Source organism: Panthera onca, chromosome C1 (genome assembly GCF_046562875.1).
Source record: "Panthera onca isolate mPanOnc1 chromosome C1, mPanOnc1 haplotype 2, whole genome shotgun sequence".
Taxonomy (NCBI): Eukaryota; Metazoa; Chordata; class Mammalia; order Carnivora; family Felidae; genus Panthera; species Panthera onca.
Genome location: NC_138346.1, coordinates 173,892,669 through 173,913,096, shown reverse-complemented (window position 1 = coordinate 173,913,096; position 20,428 = coordinate 173,892,669). Strand labels below are relative to the sequence as shown.

General features: G+C 44.0%; 1 long non-coding RNA gene across 1 annotated transcript in view; it reads left to right on the top strand.

The window, feature by feature from the left end:
- The first annotated feature begins 8,356 nt into the window (after positions 1 to 8,356).
- The window catches only part of LOC132673328 (uncharacterized), a 28,725-nt gene continuing 16,653 nt past the window's right edge, over positions 8,357 to 20,428 (top strand). Inside the window, exon 1 of the long non-coding RNA XR_009607988.3 lies at positions 8,357 to 8,538. This is a non-coding gene — a long non-coding RNA (uncharacterized LOC132673328). The remainder of the gene's footprint in view (positions 8,539 to 20,428) is intronic.

The following is a 20,428-nucleotide window of genomic DNA, read 5'->3' as shown; positions in this document are numbered from 1 at the left end:
AAACCAGCAACCACTCATAAGTTAGGAATGGGCGGAAAGACCAGGAGTTGTACTCCAGCAGAATGTTTTTGGCTATCTACTGCTGCTTAGCAAACCATCCCATAATGCAGTGGCTAAAACAGCAATACAGTATTTTTTCTTATAGTTCTGCCTGTTGACGGCCTTAACTGGGTGGTTCTTGCTTAGAGTCTTTCACGTGGCTATTGTCAGAGATAATGGCTGGCATTGGACTCATCAGAAAACTTCTTCATTCATGTCTGGCACATGGGCCAGCTGGGAACTAGCTGGGCATCTCTCCTCCACTGCCTTCTCTAGCTTGGGCTCCTCGAAGCATGGAGAACAGAGAAATCAGAAACTTACATGGCAGATGGCTTCCTCCACTGCAAGATTTCCAAGAAGCCCAGGTGAAAACTGCAAGGTTTCCTATGACCTAGCTTTGTAGGTCCTAGAACATGACTTCTGCTACATGCTGTGGTCAAGCAAGTAACTAAGCCCAGCTCAGATTCAAGGGGAGGGGGATCTAGATTCCAAACCTCTCAGTGAGGAGAATAGCAAAACATTTGTGACCATCTTTAATTTTTACTTCTCAGAAGTTCCTTCCTGGCAACAGGAGGGCAGGGAGATGGAAGCTAACAATTATTGAAATACTCTATGTCAAGGGCACACTGCAAGTATCACTGCTCATTCTCACAAAGACCCAACAAAGTTCAGTGGTACTATCCCCGTTTTGCTAGTGAGGAAGCTGAGGCCCAGAAAGTGACTCTCAAGCAGTAGGCAGCGGAGTGAAAGACCAAACACAGTTACGCCTATTTCCAAAATTTCTGTTCCTTCTGCTACACTACACTATCATACGTACATTTGTTTTGAATCTCTCACTTTATGGAAGAGAAAACTGAGGGTACCTTAAATGCCTGTCTCCCTCTCTCTGTCCCTCCCCTGCTCATGCTCTGTCTCTCTCTCTCAAAAATAAATAAACATAAAAAAATTAAAAAGTAGATACTGCGACACATCTACATTTTAAGATGTACACCATTAGTTGTTCTCAAACTGTGATGAAGGGCCAGTATTTTTTAAAAAAATGTTTTATCTACTTCAAACTGATACTTTTGTAAAATATAATAAAACGGTTGCTGTAATGGGCAGTTGGGATAAAGGTTCCCAAAAGGTTACTCTTACTTTTTTTTTTTTTTTAATGTTTATTTCTTTTTGAGGAGAGAGAGAGACAGAGACAGAGCGTGAGCGGGGGAGGGGCAGAGAGAGAGAGGGAGACACAGAATCTGAAGCAGGCTCCAGGCTCCGAGCTGTCAGCACAGAGCCCCACGTGGGACTCGAACCCACAGACCATGAGATCATGAACCGAGCCAAAGTTGGATGGTTAACTGACTGAGCCACCCAGGCGACCCAACTCTTACTTTTTTAAATGTTTATTTTGAAAGAGAGAGGGAGAGAGAGAGAGAGAAAGAGAGCACACACAGGGGAGGGGCAGAGAGAGAGGGAGACAGAGAATCCCAAGTGCAGAGCCTGATGTGGGTATCGATCCCATGAACCGTGAAATCATGCCCTGAGCAGAAAACAAGTGTCAGACGCTTAACGGACTGAGCCATCCAGGCACCCCAGTTACTATTACTTTTTGTACGTAACTGACAGAGGACAAGAAAGTTTGTGGATGAGCTCTGGTGGGTGGATCCCATTTTGAGTAGCACTGTATTAGATCAATTAATGTTCACAACCCTATCAGGTAGGTATTATTCAGAGTACCCATATTATAGGTTAGGAAGCTGAGGCACTGAGAGATTTAGGAATTTCCCAGTGCTCTGCTTCAGATCCAAGCATTTTGGCACTGTCCATGCAACCCTCTTGGCTGTAATGGATACAGAATAAGATTTATAGTACCTCTAGAACGTGCGCAGTCCGTTGGAAGAAATGGATAAATAATAGGTTAATTACTTTTTTATCTTGATAAAATTTTTATCATTGAGTAAAAATTTAGGGACAAGACTGTCACCCCGTTGAAATTGCCCTCAGCTCCAGCTTTTCAGGAATTCTCTCATTTTATCTCCACACAAACAGTGCAAGTCTTGAAACCATGCAAGCCTCCACTTCCTCATTCTGTCTGACTCTTAACTGGCCCTCATTTTGAAGAGGCCTGGGGGATGGGGGGCAATGACACTTCTTATCTCCAAGTTCAGCATCTTTTTGAGGACCATTTGCACCCCTCCTGAAGGAGTGCGGAGGGACATGACAAGTACTTAATTAGCGCATCTGTTCCCATGTCTGCTCGGTGAGCAGCCTGCGATCACAAACAACTCATTTAGGGGCACGTCAGTCTCTCCCCAAGAGGTACCACCCCCACACCATTTGTGGACCACACACTCTGGTGTGTGAATCACCTCCTAGGATGAGTGTCTGTTGACTCACTACTTGAGAGAGCTTCCTATTGAAGCAGCAGTTGCCCTAAAGCCTTGGAAAGAGAGCAAAACAACTTTTGAAGGAAATGAACAGTGTCCCTTTGTCAGCTGTGAAGCCATTATAGCTGGAGATGGGCTTCACTTCCCATTGGCAACAGCATCCACGTTTCTGCAGGCTCCTGAGGCCTGGGCCTGCCACAGCTCAAGGGGCAGCTTCCTGAGTGTCTCCAGTGGTGCCATTCAGAGGCTCTGAGACTGAATATTTAAGGGAGACATTTATTGAGCACTTACTGTATGCCAGGCACTGTATGAAATAATCAACATACACTATTATATTTTGTTCTTAAAACAAACAATAATGTGAGGTAGATGCAATTATGATTTCTACTTTGCAATTGATTTAAACTGAGGCATGGAGTGGTTAAGAACCTATCAAAAGTCAGACAGCTGGAAAAGTGAAAGAAACAAGGCATTTTGGCTCTAGAGTGCTTGCTCTCAAATGCTGAGCCTTAGTGAGCATTCAGCATTGGCACAGGTGCCTCATCACCCGGAGAATTCTTCCACATTTATTGAATGCCTGCTTTTGCCTCACTTAAGCTACAGAGTGATGCAGAGAACATGGCATCACACTGGTCTGAGGACTTTGACCTTCATAGCATCAGTACGCCCACCTTGTGTTGGGATCCAACATCCTCCTTACAGAGGCTAGGGGAAGAACCAACAAGACAGTGGATCAAAAACACCCTTTGCGGGCCTGGCTCATGGTAAATTCTCAACACATATCACTCAACCATCCTTTTTCAAGATACACACGAGAAACTCAAAGAATGTGTAGCTGTATGAACAATATAGACACATAATAAACACTTTGGGAGCGATTAGAAGTCTAATGGAAGCATGTTGCATTTTAGGATAATGCAAATGGGAATTGTGATGAGCTTATAATTTTATGTGTCCTATCTAAGTTAGCCCTAAAAATCCTGTGAATTTGGTTTTATTTTGCCCACTAAGTAGGTGAGGACACTCTGTGTACATGGTACCAAAGAAGAAAGTATATTCCGTGAAAGGTAGAACTTTGAGATACATAATTGTAGACGTTGTTTACTGGGTATCTACTATATGCTAGGTATGTTAATACACTCCACTGAGGTCTCGCAATGGAAATTATCACTCACAATTTATAGTGAGGAAACCAAAGCCTAGGGATATTAGGAGGCTTGCCTAAGGACTGAAATCTGGCGTGTGTCAAAACTTATTTTGAGTCAATGGTATCTAAGCAGGTTTAGTATCATTTTGAAGTTTGTTTCAAGGTGTCCATATTATCTGCCCTTTGAGCACATTTTATGTTGTTTAGTCCTCCAGATATGTCATGATGAAAATAAAATTCAAGTATTTCAGGGTTTCTTCTGGAAAACAGGCTTGAGAGTAAAGGTGGTGGCTGAACACATCTGTGAATGCCAAGGCCAAGAGATTGACAATGGGTGAAATGCTTCACAAGCCACATTTGGTGCATCAGCCAAGGCTGACTCAGGCACAGGGAGAAGGTGTAGGACTGGTGGAATGATGAGAGTTCCATCTTTTCAGTTGGCTCAGTTGGTTGCAAGTTTTCTGAACCTCACTGCCCAGCTTTGGTCAACCCTAAGTATGGATCCCTCCAGCACAGTGATACACAAGCTTGGCGAACATGTTTGACCCAGACAAAATCCAGAAATTGGATGGAGTTAAAGTGCTGGCTCATCCATTATAGCTGAGATTTTGTGTCATCAGATGTATTTGCTATCCAACCTATGACATGTTGCCACATGGGCAGCAGTTTGAGACGTCCAGCAAAGTTGAACATGCGGCTTGGTGCTGTTACCAGGTTGAATTGCCTGCAGAGATATGCTTCCCCCCCCATGGAAAATGACACCTGGGTTTGGCGACATAATTTTTCTTTCTTGTTTTACTTACCATCTAATAGATCAAAAGTGTATGAGAAGACTCTTGGGACACCCTTCCACTATATGTGTGAGAGTCTGGATTTGGACCCAGGTCTGTGTGACTCTAAATGCCTGTGTTTGTCTTACATAGCTTTGCTCTTCTCTGACAATGTGGTGTTTAAGCTGAGTTGTGACGCATGAAAAGGCACTTTTCCCGATGGATTAAGAGGCAAAGGGCCTTGTAAACCGAGGGCACAGATCATATATGAACAAGACCCTGGAGTTATGGGCTGAAGTGCCAAGACGATGTAAGGTTACACAGATAATACAAGGGAGGACTTGCTCTCTGAAGTGTTTGAGAAGCACCTGGGTGGCTCAGTCAGTTAAGTGACTTCTGTTCAGGTCGTAATCTCGTGGTTTGTGAGTTTGAGCCCCGCATTGGGCTCTGTGCTGTCAGATCCTCTGTCTGCCTCTCTCACTCTGCCCTCCCCCTTTCTCTCTCTCAAAAACAAATAAAAACATAAAAAAAAAATAAGGCTTTGAATCCATTGAAATATGTTACTTTCCATTAATTCATTCATTTGGTAATTCAAAACATGTGTATTGAGTGTCTCCTATATGCCAGGTAACATTAGAATTAGAATGAATTAGAATTGGAAATAACTAGAAACCTTTGTCAGAATATCACTGCTCCTTATATCTAGAATTTCTTCTCCTTTTAAACAAACAAGTCTATAAAATGTTATCTCATAGGCAAACTAGCAGCAAAAGTCTTCTTTGAATGAAGCTGGTCTTTGAGTGAAATAAACCATGAATATTTATAATAGATTAAAGGCAAGCACATAAAATAAATATAAGCAGAAAGAAATCATAATACCTTTGGGCTGGGAAGGATCTTGGTTCTTGGGTGGTTCAACTTGTTTATTCTGCTGAAGCCCAGAGATGAAAGTAACCACTCAAGGTCTCTTAATCACCTGTACTGGCTCCATTCTCACTGCCAGGGTCTTACTTCAAAGTCTCATCAATTCATTTTTTAAGTTTATTGATTTACTTTGAGAGAGTGAGCAAGAGAGGGGCAGAGAGAGAGAGAGAGAGAGAGAGAGAGAGAGAAAGAGAAAGGGAGAGAGAATCCCTAGCAGGCTCCGCGCTGACAGTGTGGATGTGGGGCTCGAACTCATGAAGAACTGTGAGATCATGACCTGAGCTGAAATCAAGAGTTGGATGCTTAACCAACTGAGCCACCCAGGAACCCCTATGTCTCATCAATTTTTACCTGGATTATTTCAATAGCCGCCTTCTTCTTCCTCCTCCTCCTCCTCCTCCTCCTCCTCCTCCTCCTCCTCTTCTTCTTCTTCTTCTTCTTCTTCTTCTGTTTATTTATTTATTTTGAAAGAGAGACAGAGAGATGAGTGGGAGGGGCAGAGAAAGAGAGAGAGAGAGAGAGAGAGAGCGAGAGAAAGAATCCCCAGCAGGCTCTGTGTTCTCAGCATGAAGCCCAACACAAGGCTTGATCACATGAACTGTGAGATCATGACCTGAGCCGAAATCAAGAGTTGGGCGCCTGAGGCACCTGGGTGGCTCAGTTGGTTGAGCATCTGACTTCGGCTCAGGTCTGATCTCACTGTTTCTGAGTTCAAGCCCCGCATCGGGTTCTGTGCTGACAACTCAGAGACTGGAGCCCACTTCAGATTCTGTGTCTCCCTCTGTCTTTGACCATCCCCCACTCACAATCTGTCTCTCTCTCTCTCTCAAAAATAAACATTAAAAAAAAAAAAAAGAGTTGGGCACTTAATCGACTGAGCCACCCAGGGACTCCGTATTCCAATAGCCTTCTAACAGATTGCCCTGCCTACATGCTTGTCTCCTTCCATCCTCCACACAGCAGCACAGAGATCATTCAGAAAAGCAATTGCCTTATTTTACTTTGTTCCTCAAAACCATTCAGTGTTTCCATATTGCCTCAAGCTCTGCTTCTCGAATTGTGGTTTGTGACTGGGTCCAGACAGTGCTCAAAACCATAGGATAAATAGCATTACTCTAGAGTGTTCATTTTACTTGATGGCCAATAATTACAAATAGTATTTTACATGAAAACACTATAGATTAATATAGATCAAGATGAAAACTTTGGGTGAGTTTAAAACATTCAAAGAATTTTTCTTGTAGGAGCTGCTGTCAGAACCCATGGGAGTCCAAGTTTATCCTTTTCTGCCATTAGGGATGTTTTAGTGGGAAAAGTCTATAATGTCCTAGACCCTAGGATAAATTCCAAGTATCCTATCCTTGATTTCTCCAGGATCTATTCATTTGTGTCTTGCTACCCTGTTCTGTTTAATGGGTCCCTTGAAACTCTACTCACCAACCATCCCTCACCATTTAAAACAACAGCTATGGTAGCCTTCAGGATGCAGTCAGAATACGAAATCACTGTAGATATCTCAAACAGGAATTAATTTTACATAGGAAGTTAGATGCCTGCAAAGCCGTTAGAAGATTCCAGGGAAAAAGGTTAGGAAAACCACTGCCAGTGTTCAGGGAAGCAGGATGTATAGGAATTGCAGCAAAGTGGGTGATTTTCAAGAGGATTCCTGGCTAGACAATGGCTTTTGCTTCTCTTCTGCCTTTTAAATTTTGCAAGTATGCCTCTAATCCAGACTCTGTGTTATGGACTAAACTGTGACAACCCCTCCCATTCCTATGCAGAGGTATTAATACCCAGTATCTCAGAATGTGTGTATATTTGGAAATAGGGCCTTTAAAGAGGTAGTGAATGTAAAATAAGATCTCATGGGTGTAACAATCCAGTATGATTGTCCTTTTATAAGAAGAGATCAGGACACAGACACACAAAGGGAAGACCATGTGAAGACCCAGCGAGAAGGTGGCCATCCCACGAGCCAAGGAGAGAGGCCTCAGAAGATGCCAACTCTGCTGCTACCTTCATTTCAGACTTTCAGCTTCCAGCTTCCAGGACTGTGAGAAAATACATTTCTGCTGTTTAAGCCACCCAGCCTGTGGTACTCTGTTATGGCAGCCGGAGCAAACTAACACAATCTGAGAGTAGGAATTTTATAAGACAGAGCTGCTAAGCTTCCAACCCCCATGTTATAAGGAGAACTTAGAAGGGCAAAAATGGTCCTGAGTTGCCAAGAGACAATCTGGCACAGCTGGCCTCTGTTGGGCACATGCTGAGAATCAGGCATGGCATGAAGCACTTTGCACATGTTATCTCAATTTAGTCCTCAGATCTACCAATTTAAAGTAATTCCTTCAGCCATGCTGTGATGTACAGGTAGGAAAAATGAGGCTCGGAGAAGTTACTTATCTACGGTCACCCAGCTGGTCTCAGGTAGTGAGACTCTGGGGCTGACCCCTGCAGACTCAGTCATGGCATGGCCTGGCTGCAAATGTGTTTTCCTCACTTGTCTACCCAGGGAACATCTGTGGGTCCTTAAGTTTATGTCACTTCCTCTGTTCCCCCTTTTTATCAGCGTCCCTATTCCCCACCCAATGCCACCCTCCTTCCTCCCCACAGAGCACACCATTTCCTCATTTATTCCCCCACAGTAGTATCACATATGGACTTCTATATTGCACCAAATAGTATCAAAGACCGGAAATGGCCAATGATGGGAGAATGAATAAGTAAACTATGGTGTATTTACTTGACATAATATTATGAAATAATAATATTATAGAAGTATATAATTATAGAAGTCAGTATATGATTGTAATGAAGCTTATAATAATTTTAACGACAGATTTGTTTTGAATAATCCTAAGAGAAAAGGCAAGATTTAGTGGGATCATATGTACTTAAAAAAATAAAATAAAATCCTAAACAGAAGGGAAAAAAAATGGAAGGAAATACTCTTAGCCATGGTTATCTTTGGGTGACTTTTTCCCACTTATTCTTGTTACTTATATTTTGCTTCAGAATTAGCTACAATGGAAATGAATTATATATATATATATATATATATATATATATATATATATATATAAAATGGGCTTTTGAAAAATCTGCATCCTCTACTAAAGAATGTTGCTGCCTATCCCCTTATTTTCTGCCGAGGGACACCGTTCAGAAGAATTCTCTGTGATGGGGAGAGAAAGGTCCACGGTATCACTGAAGCATTAAGAACATGGAGGCTCAAGACAGGAAGCCAAAGACCAAGGAACTTTGGGTCCTTGTTTTTCTCCCCCACAAGGTAAGTGGCAGCTCCTGAGGGCCTTCCCAGAGCAGCCTGGGCAATGTTGCTATATCTGTGGTGCTTGGGGTTGTAGGGAACTAAAGCCACTAGACCCTGCCCGAAACTGGCCCCATCTTGAATCTCCTCTAAAACCTCCCCAATAGTCTTCTAGACTTAAAATACACCTAGCAGTAATGAGGTCACACATTTGAGCCAGCCATCCCTGCTCCCTTGCCTGCAGGCAATTAAAGAGTTCGGCCAAAATGTATTCTTCTTCTGGCCATAATCCTGGTTCACCCACAATAAGGCTTATTCTTCATATGATACCCTCTACTACTCCATGCAAATCCTCTGTAGATTTGGGTTCATGAGACCAGAAATTATGTCTGTTTGGCTGCTGGCTGTGTCTGCACGCAGCATGTGACACAGAGCAAGCACTCAGTAAACACAGAACGAATGAACAAGTGAATGAGTGAATGAATGAATATGGTCCGGGAATCTTGTCTTCTCCAGGCCAAATATCCCCAGTTCCTTCAACAGGACTCCTGTGAGGTGGTTCCTGGACCCGACTCCACTTTCTTTTGGATACCATCCAACATGGCAATGCTCTATTCAAATGTAGAATCAGCAATCCACACAGTAGTTCTAGGATGGTTTGAGTGGTGCATAAGTCACAGGAACTGTAACTTTCCTCATTTGGAATAACCTATCTTTATAATGCAGCTCAAGATCTTAATAGCTGTTGACAAAGCCACTTATTTTTTAAAAAATCTGGGCTAAATCATAGCCCAGATTTAAGCCCATGGTTTAAGGCCATGGTTGTAAATCCCAGCAGCACTGTGTCCCTACTTTGAACATTCAAGATACTCTGCAATGTAGTGTAAAAGACCTGGACTCTAACCATTAGAGTGATTCTAACTAATGTTGGGTACCAGGCTCACTCTAGGCTAAGCATTGTGTTAAGTGCCTCACACACATATTTGCAATTCATGCAGTAGGGGGATTGAGGCTTAGGAAGGGTAAGCAACTTGCTTAACCTTGTCTCTACCATTTAATTGCCAAGAAACCTCGAGCTCGTCCCTCAGAGTCTGTGCTTCATTTGCCTTATCTGTCAAATGAAAATAATAATACCTGCCTTTGCGTGTTATTGGAAGGATTTATTAAAAGGATGCAGTGAAAGTAACTATTAAAACCTACAGATTTGCAACACATTATTATAGGGCTCTGATTTTCCAGCACACAGTCTTGAGACCTAGACTCCAATTTCCTTTCCTTGCCTGAGCATTCCAGATTGCTGTCAGTTGATGTAACAAATGTTTTCTTCCTTTCTCGAATCCTGGCCTTTTTGTAGATTAAGAGTAATTACTCCCAAATGGATACATGAAAGTCAAATTTATGCCTAACATACATCAAGCCATCCATAAATATGCATTTATATTTTATTTATTATTCTTCATTACATCTATTTCAAGTGAAAACAAACAAATCCACTCTTCCCAAGTGTTAAATGATCTCAGACCCAAAGGCATCTTTCTGCATTACTCTTCCAGCAGAGGGCACTGTTTCTCTATAAAGCCAGTGGTCTTCTTTCAAACAAGATCATCGGATTTTGCAGAGGGATACAATTTCCCTGAGACCCCAGAAATAAATGCACAGCAAAGTACTAGGAATGAAAAATAGGAAAGATGCCATTTGAATCTACTTCCCAAAGAGAATTTTTAGTTAGTGCATGAGTGCCAATGTTTGTGTTTCATATTGGGTCAGTTTCCCTCATTTAGAAATCACAGAATGTGATTAATCCTTAGAGACCATTTAGCTCACAGATCACAAAGAAATAGCACGTGGGCTAAATTCAGTCCACATTCATGTTTTTTCCCCTACATTATATTATCATCATTATTAGTATTATTATCAGACTAACATTAGTTTAAGCAGGAGATTGAATATAAACTAAAGACTTCTTAGCATTTCTTTGAAAATGAATCAGAAGCTCTCATAACCCTGAGCCCACAGGCCACCACAGTGACAATTGGCTGGAATGCAACAAATTCCACCCTTTTGGACAGGGCATATTTTTGCTCCTTCCCTATAGTCCCTACCAGCCTGTCCCGTGGGTGTACATCATCTACCTAGACCGAAAAGTACTTGAGTTTGCAACCTTCAGATTCTGGTCCAACTTCTTCATGCTACCAATGGGAAAAACAAAGCCCAGAAACACGAAGGCCCTTGCTCAAGGTCATACCACAAGGAGGTGCCAAGACCAGGCTAGATACCAGGCCTCCCAATAGGGCTTCTCAAAAATGAAGATTGGTCTTGACGCTTGCCCATGCAAGCTTCAACCCTTTCCTCCTCTCTCAGAAGGCTGGTGCTCCCCAGTAGGTAGGTGGGACCACAAGAAGGTTCCAGACAGTGTAAGATGCAAGGTGAGGCTTTGGAGGGCAAAAAGAGAGAGGGGACACTCCGTTTTGCTTCTCAGACTCCTGAAGAAACCAGGAGTGGAGGGGACAGGACTTGGAGAGCACAGAATCAAAAAGACTTAGCTCCTCAAAATGTCTGGTCTTTGTTTCCTCATCTTAAAATGGAAGCACTATTACCTTGTGTAGTTTGCATGAAAATTATTCATTCTGTGAGTAGAGCATCTGTGATCCCTTCAATTATTGACTGCCTACTAGGCAGAAGTGTTAAGGGCATAGCCCTGCCTGGAATGTGGGGAGTCCTCAGTAAATGGCAACAGTTATTGAGGAGGAACAGGGGAGACAGGATCTCTGTTACTCCGTGCAGACTCTATGCCTTTGACCTCAAGCCCTCCACATTCCATTAGCTTTCTTCCTAAACCAGTGGTTCTCATCTTGGCTGCACATTAAAATTTCTCAGGGTGCTTTTGAGGCCCAGGCTGCCTCCCAGACCAAGTGAGTCAGAATCCCTAGAGGTCGGATCCAGTCATCAGTGCTATGTAAAGTGGCTCATGTCACTGCAATGTGCAGCACAGGTGAGGACCCCAGTCCTAGATCCTCTCCATACCTTGCCACAGCTCCAACCCTCTTCCTTACCTAAGAACCACCCTCGGTATGCACTTCCCTACCTCCAGTCCTGCCCCTGCCCTTGGACTCTGGGTAGATTAATTACACCCCTCCGAGCCTTCTTTTCCTCATCAGAATAACAAGAGTGTAGAGGAGACATTTGGTAGCTTACCGGCATCCATGACCTCCTTTTCCTCTCCAAGAAGAAGGCTGATTTTGTAAGCCAACCAGCTCCAGGGGTAGGCCTGGTTGGCCTAAGGGTTATTCAATCATCCTCCTTTAACAATGATTGGTTTCAGGATGAGACTGTGGACCCACACCTGTTAGATAAGATGTGACAAGAGGCTTCTAGGAAGTGTTTTTCTTGCTCTTGAAAAAGAACAAGAAAGGCACCTTCTGTTATCTTGATTTGACACTTGAAGCTGCTGCCATCATCTTGTGACCAGCCAGAGTGCTAAGGCAGCACAGGGGCACAACATTTAAAGATGAATTTTAGCTCGAGGGGCACCTGGGTGGCTCAGTCGATTAAGCGTCCAACTTTGGCTCAGGTCATGATCTTATGGTTCATGAGTTTGATCCTCACATCAGGCTCTGTGCTGACAGCTCAGAGCCTGGAGCCTGCTTTGGATTCGGTGTCTCCCTCTCTCTCTGCCCCTCCCCCACCCCCCTCAAAAAGAAATAAACATTAAAAATTTTTAAGAAAAAGATGAATTTTAGCTGGAGTTTTTAGAAGATTAAGTTACAAGGATGGTGAGTTGAAAACTAGTATTTACTGAGTCCCTATCATGTTCCAGATCGTCTATTACATTCAGTATGATATGTGCTTGCTCATGTAATTCTTACAACTGTGGTCTGGCATGATAAAGTACTCAGCCTATGGAGTTAGATCAATTGATTTTAATTTTAGCTCCATCTTTTAGGAAAATGGCTTAAACCCCCTAAACCTCAGTTTTCTTATCAGTGAAATGGGAATTATGGAATCTATACAGCATGGGATCATTGGAAGGATTAAATAAATGAATTAGGTAAACAAAATAATGCATGTAAATAATCTAGCGCACCATTAAGACTCTACAAAATCCAGGTGTTACGTTAAAAAAAAACTCTGTAAAGAAGGTTATTACTATTATTACTGTTCCCTCCATCCACTCCTTACATATGAATAAAATGAGAACCACAAAGCCCATTGACTTGCCTAAGAATCCACAGTATGTAAGTGGCAAAGCTGAGGTTTAAACCTAAGAATTCTTACTCCTGATCTGTTGCTGGTGCCCTTCCTCTCTTCTCTGCCTGCCAAGCTGGTTGAAGAAATTCCAACATTCTCCAGCAGAGAGTGGTGCCTGGGGAATTCTTCCACAAACACAGGTTTGCAAGCAAACCAGGTGAAACGGAGAAGCTGAGCCTGAGGCATGGATATGACTGAATAGCTGTGAAAGGCAAGGAGCCCTTCAGCAGGACACTTACTCGGTTTGCAAATAACAAAGGATCATAGGACCATAGACTATCAGGGTTCAAAGAATCCCTTAGAGATCAAATAACCCAACCCCATTCCATGTTAGAATTCCTAGTTGATCACCCCTTGAAATGGGGGCTTCCTACTTTCCAGAGCAGGGCAGTTTTAATTCTTAAAAAGTTCTACCATTTGTTGAGACAACATTTGCCTCCCTTGAACTTCTATCCATTGTTTTAAAATTCTCATTCTTTTGCTACATGGTAAATAGCCCTTTGGAAACATGGTGATGACAGCTCATTCACCTGAGTCTCCTTCTAACCTCCAAGCTGCCCCCTCCCCCAGCTTTCTCAACTGATCCTCTAACAGTTCCAGTTGTTTCCAGTCCCACCACCATCCGGACCCCTCTTTTGATATAAGGAAACAGAAGTGGAATCAATACTCAGGGAATAATTTTCAAACACTCAGAGCTGTTCAGCGATGGATCAGAGGTTGATTTGCAATATTAATGCTCATATGTAAATTACACCTAGAAAAACATTGGGTGAGGGGGAAACAATTACTTCATGTGGTGGGCATCTATTTTTGTTTGTTCAACGTCCATACTATCTCCTATGGGACTAGGATTAAAATTCACTTGGGTGAAGGGCACATAGGTGGCTCAGTTGGTTGAGCATGGGACCCTTGATTTCGGCTCAGAGCATGATCTCACGGGTTACGGGATAGAGCTCTGCATTGGTCTCCCCACCAAGCATGGAGCCCGCTTGGGATTCTCCGTCTCCCTCTCTGCCTCTCCTTCCCCAAAATAAATAAATAAACATTAAAAAAATAAAATTCAGTTGAGTGAATGGTGAAAGTCCTTTGGATACAGTCTGGCTATTGGACAGTTGGCAAGGCGCCCTACTCCTCTCTAGCCATAGCGGAAACATGGCCCTTATTGGGTTGACCAGAACTTCCCTTCCTGATTGAGCATGTGAGTGGTATGAGCCCCTGGTTGCCACAGGGGCTCTTGGACAAGCCGCTGTGTAGTTCCTGCAAAACCCCTGGAGCAGCTTACTTCCTCTTCCTGTCTTTCTAACCCTGTTTCCCCACTTTGCTTTTGAAATTTTGAATTCCCTTGTATTTGCCAAAAAAACTCCTCTCTGGTATGTGTTAACCAGATGCAGTTTCTGTTGCTTACAAGTAAAGACTCCTGCTTTACATGGTAATGAAATAAGGGGACAAATAATCTTATGGAATATTAGTTAAAAAGTCTCAAAATATAGATAAAAATAAAAATAGTATTTACTCTATATTATTATATTTTTTATATGCTATATTTATTGCATATAATATACATGTATGATAAATATGTATTCTTTTAATTTTTTTAATCTTTTTTATGTTTATTTATTTTGAGAGAGAGAAAGAGAGCACAAGATGGGGGGGTGGTGCAGAGACAGAGGGAGAGAGAGAAAGAATCCCAAGCAGGTTCCACGCTGCCAACACAGAGCCCAATGTGGGGCTTGAACTCATGAACAGTGAGATCATGACCTGAGCCGAAATCAAGAGTTGGATGCTTAACTGACCCAGGCACCTCTTTTAATTTTTTTAAAATTAAGTTTTTATTGTGAGGTAACATGTGCCCATTGTAGAAAATTGGGAAAATACAGAAAATCACATATTACATATTACCTATATAAAATTATTACTTGGCTGCCCAAAGTGTGAGTCTATGCCTGAGGGCAGAATTTATGCCATTCTACATTAGCCTGGCTTCTTGGTTACCTTTTGGTCTGTTTTTATTTCACTGGGAATGTGGGCCAGTGCTTATTTTCACAGCCAAATTAATTAATGAGAAAATCCTCAGACTTTCCATTTATCACTTCCAAACACCCACTTTTGATGAGTCAGTTGCCATTTGAACAATATAGGATAATTTTCAAATTAATTAAAATGAGACAACAATACGGCCCATTTCTTACTCAAGTATCTCCAAGGGATTCTGACTTCATTAATCTTTGGACCACCAGTCTCCAAGAGAGAAAGGACATTAATCACGTCTCTCCCATGGGGGGTGGGGGAGGGACGGGACCCAGAGAGTGAGCAGTTTGTCAGTTTTAGAGAAGTGCTAGGGTAATTGGGACTATCTCCAGCTACGAGTCCTTCTCATTTTTTCCCTCCCCCAGACAATCAATCAGTCATATTTATATATTTAGTGGATACCTATTATGCCCTAACTGTCTTACGAGTACATAGGGGAATGGGAAGCACAAACAACTGTGGGCTGTAGTTCCCATCTCCTTTCAGCCCAAGTAGCAAGAAACAGATGTGTAAGGAAACAGCCGCAGAGATAATACTGCGGTGTTCATTAAGTGGAAAGCAGCTGCTGTTTTCTTTTCTGAATGCAGTGTAAAGTCAACTTTCTTAGCATTTGTGCCTTTTCTCTGCTTCTGCAAGTATTTTTAGTATCTGCTATGTACCAGGCACTTTCACATAGATCTCTTCTCTTAACACTCACAACACCCCAGGGAAGGAGGCCCCCACATCTCCGGCCTGCAGATGAGGGCGTGCAGGTCCCCCAGCCGGGAAGCCCTCTCCCTCTGTCCACGCTCTTCCTGTGCGCTAGCATGGCCTAAGCTCGGGCGTGCTCAGGTGTCCTGTGCCCCTCTCTCCGGCCGGCTGTGTCTCCCCCTCCTGAGCTTGAGAGTCGTACCCAGGTCGCAGCGGGCATCTCCACCTAGATGTCTTGCATGCACGTCGAACTCAGTATGCCTCAGAGCAGACCCTTCTTGTTTCATCCCCCAAGCCCATTTTGCCTCTTTCCCTTCTAAGTCCCAGCAGATGGTGCGGTCCACTGACACCCTAGTGGGAATGCTGAGAATCAGCCTTGATGCCTCTCTCTCCTGCACACCCTTCCCCCGTTCCATCAGCCATCATTTCGACTTCTTTCAACTATTTCAAAACTGTCTCTTCTCTCCATCTCCACGACTACTGTCCAGGCTTCCCCCCTTTATCTGCTACTTACTGTGCCGGCTCATCTCTTCTTCCCCAAGCCACACCCCTCTCTGACCCATCTCCTATGCTTCACAATGGGATTTTCATCAGTGCACTTATAGTCATGCTACTCGCTTGCCTAAAAATCATTCAGTGGCTCCCCAATGCCCGGGCTACAAAAGCCAAACTTCTATCTATATCATAAAGGTCCCCCAGGATCTGTTTTCAGTCCACCTCCCACCTTCTTTCTAATGCTCTATTTTTTCTGCCTGAAGACTTTCCCCCTCCCTTCACCACCTAACTCCCATTCATCTGTCAAGATCTAGATAGGACACCATCTCCACTACAGGAAGCCTTCCCTGACCCCCAAGATGGAAAAAGTCTTGGGGTGGAGGGGAGTGAGATTAGGCATTTATTTCTCTGACACTTTCCCTGTATGGTCACCCTGGCTATGAACTTTAGCTGTCCACCACTACACCTTTCAAAGTGATCTTCCCCATGTAACTCTTCTCTTCCAGGTTTCTTTAGCCTGGAAAAATACTCTCCCCTATTCTTTTGGACCTGGGGTGGTCACAGAACCACTGCTGCTAGTTCTGGGTCCCTGCATTGCCCCTGTGAGTCCCCTACATCCTGCCCACATGCTTGTACACAAAGGATTCCTTTGTAAGTAAACTCTCCTTGAATTATCCTAATTTGGGCATCCCACCTGTTTCCTACGGGGACCCTGTCTGATCCACCAGTATTTTGCAAATTTCAGAATCACATTTCCCTCTGTTATCATTTCAAACTACATTATCTTCATTTGTGATTGATCTTTTATTGACCTTGGTTTGTAACTCTTTTGGCTTAAAGCTGGGGGCAAAACAGCTTTTCTATCCTATTTGTTGAGAGAGCAAAAAAGCTCTAAAAATTCACAACTTTTATTTCCAGTATACAGATCTTATCACAGAAATTGCACCAAACCATGTCTCTCTCTCTCTCTCTCTCTCTCTCTCTCTCTATCTATCTCTCTCCCTGTTAGACTATGAGCTCCTTCCTCAAGGCACAGCTCTGTGTCAGAATAGAGTAGAAACTCACTAAATAGTCCATTAATGAATAAACCACTAGTAAGCACTTAATAAATATTCGTAGAGGACATGAATTGGGAAAGAATTTGAGCCCCAAATTTGAAAGCCTCAGGGACTGCAGTTGTTAATAAGTGAGACCCCTTTTCTCTTTTGTCCCCACACCAGGATACTGGAATGTTATTTTGCCAGACTTGGGAATTTCCTGAAAGGAGTTAAAAATATCTCTCCTACCCAGAGCACCTTAGGAACGCATCCTCTGAGAAAGCACGCTGCTGGAGTAGAACCACTAACCAGGCTCTCACCCCCATCTTCTCTCCCACCCCCGTCCCTGCACCCCTTCGGATTTGACAACTCTGTAGGAAACCAATTTGCTGTTAATCACAAGGGAGTTTTATTTACTCTGTTGAAAGAATTGAAAAGCAGTCATTTTTATTAGTGCCACAGCTGGTTCTTCCATCATGGAAGAAATACAATTATGCGTCTTCCTATGGCTGAATGCAGACGGCTACAACCTCATTATTCATTCTGGTAGGAAGCAGGCCTTTATAATGAGCAGGGGAAAAAAATGCACTGACCCCTCATTTATAAAGGGAACAAATCTTAGTTTCTGGAATGACATCGCCACTGCCACCATAGAAAGAAAGGCTTTTTATTTTTTTGGTTACATAATAGGGAGCGATAGCTTTAGAGGCCCGGCTGAGGCAGTCATTATGGCAGAGTGGAAAGAGTGTAGACTTTGGCCTTGGGCCAGCCTGGGTTCAAACCTCAGATCTGCTTCTTATCAGCTCCGGATAGAGGGCGTGTTAATTCTTCCGAACCTCCATTTTCTTATCTGTAAATTGGAAATACGGGTATCCCCTGCTTTCCCAAAGTTCGTGTTGTGCCACTTTGCTTTCGTGAAAGACCTTACATGAGTACTCGTTTTTGCTAACCGAAAGAAACCGGAAGGGGAGTTTGTCGCTTCTGGGAATAAAAGCAAAAAAGCAAAAAAAAAACGCAATCAGCGTTTGTTTTGCAGCGTGCACCTGGCACGGCCTGTGGCACCGCCAGGCACCTTCCCAGGCACCTCAGCGTCAAGCCGCCCGAGCTGTGAACGGTGCCTGTGAGCACTGTGAACTGGGGAAACTGCAGTAACTGGGCATCCTCCCAGGGTGGTAGTGAGGATTGGAGGTTAAATTCATGCACATGGAGCGCAGCTCCCATCACGACACGATCTGGCCCCTGCCTACCTCTCCAGCTGTGTCTCCCGCCCCCCAAAGCTGCCATCTCTGCTGCAGCCATACCGAACTATTAACAGGTCCCCAGAAGCTGCCGTGTTTGTCCATGCTTTCTCTGACTTTGCACATGTGTCCTGCCTGCCTGGGTCACACGCCCTCACTTTGCTTGTTCATCCGGCCAAGTTATTTCCTTAAAAGTGACGGTTCCTCTGTGAAGCTTGTGCCTCAGTTCCTCCCCTAGACGGACACAGCACCCCACTCTGTTCCCATCACCCTTTGCAGGCACCCCGCTGTCACCCACGGCGACGGACTCGTCTGCTTACGTGTTTGTTGCAAGTACCAGTCTGTGAGCTCCTTAAAGAGCAAGACCCACGGGCTTTCCCTCCGGGATGCCCGTGCTGGCACAGCGCCCACCAGAACTGGTGGTCCCTAAGTGATTTACTGAACACATGAAGGCGTCAGTACAGCACTTACCGCCTTGCATGGATGTGGCCGGCTCTGTTGAGTGGTTACGTTTATACCATGTTTAACCTTCCCCACTTGCCTGCTTCCACCATAGAAACACCCCAGCCGTTAGGGAATTTAGGAGAGCCCTGTCGCCCAGTTTCAGCCAAAGAGAAAATGGAAGAAGTCTTTGGGGGGATACTTGTTTTTGTTCTTAGATGCCCTACCTAGATCTTGGTATAGCTTATTCAACTCTAAAAGCTGATTTGCCATTCCGTGGCCTCATCCCTTGAGATGATGAGCAAAGAATGGCCTTTGGAATCAGACAAATGAGTTGGATCTCCATTACTCTGTTTTCCACAAGCAACCTGACATGATGGTTCTGAATACTCGCCTGGGAGGGAGGCAGACAGCCTGGGTTCCAGTGCTTTCCAAAAAAAAAATTTTTTTAATGTTTATTTATTTTTGAGACAGAGAGAGACAGAGCATGAACAGGGGAGGGTCAGAGAGAGAGAAAGACACAGAATCTGAAGAGGCTCCAGGCTCTGAGCCGTCAGCACAGAGCCCGACGCGGGGTTTGAACTCACGGACCGTGAGATCATGACCTGAGCCGAAGTCGGACGCTTAACGGACTGAGCCACCCAGGCGCCCCTCCAGTGCTTTTCAAAGGTGTTTGTCCTTGGGCAAATAATCTAATTATCCAGTTTCTTCATCTGTGAGGTCAGGAGAGTAACAGCACCTACCTCATGGGGTTCAATAGGTTAATGAATAGAAAGTACTTAGAATAAAGACTGACACAGACTTAGGACTGTATTGGTGTCAGCACTATTTCTTTTTATTAATAATACTGGTTGTGCAGCCTTAGGCAATTTCACACGCTTTCTGAGATTTGGTGTGCTCATCTATAAAATGGGGGTTTGGGAAGTGTCTGCCTTGCAGGTTGTGGTGAGGATGGCAGTTCAGGTGTGTGGAGCACGGGGGGCAGCACCTGGCACGAGGCCACAGCTGCACCAGGAGGGAAAAAAGACAGCCCTGAACTCGGGAGCCGGCCTGTCTGCGAGTGTCTGGGCACACTGGCATTCTTACCTTTGCTCCTCATCACCCTCCTCCCTTCCTGCCACAAAAGACAGAGAGGTCCCTCCTCCCGAGTGAGGCTAACTGCTGTCCCTGAACTCTGGGCCCCCTCCCCTCTCACTTTCTCAGAGACCTTCTGCTATTCTGCTATTGATCTGGCCCCTGTTCCCTTTTTTTTTTTTTTTTTTAGTTTATGTATTTATTTTGAAAGAGACAGAGACAGTGTGAGGGGGGCAGGGGTAGAGAGAGAGGGAGAGAGAAGGAATCTCAAGCAGGCTCCACAGCTGGCAGTGCGGCTCGAACTCATGAACCTTGAGATCATGACCTGAGCCAAAAGCAAGAGTTGTTTGCTTAACCAACTGAGCCACCCAGGTGCCACCGGCCCCTCTCCTTTTAGCCTTTTCTTTCCACTGGCTTCTCCCCAGAAGCATTTAAATGGGCTTCAATCACTTCCTTAGAGCAAGCTTGACTACACACACACACACACACACACACACACACACACACACACAGCTTAAATCCCAGCTCTTCCCCCAGTGCTTTTCTTCTCTTTCCATCTTCCCCTAGGCAAACTCCTTGCAGTATTTGTCTGCACAACCTGTCTCTACTTCCTCAACCCCCACTCACTCCTCCCGTTGGTGCAGCCTTTAACAAGCAGGG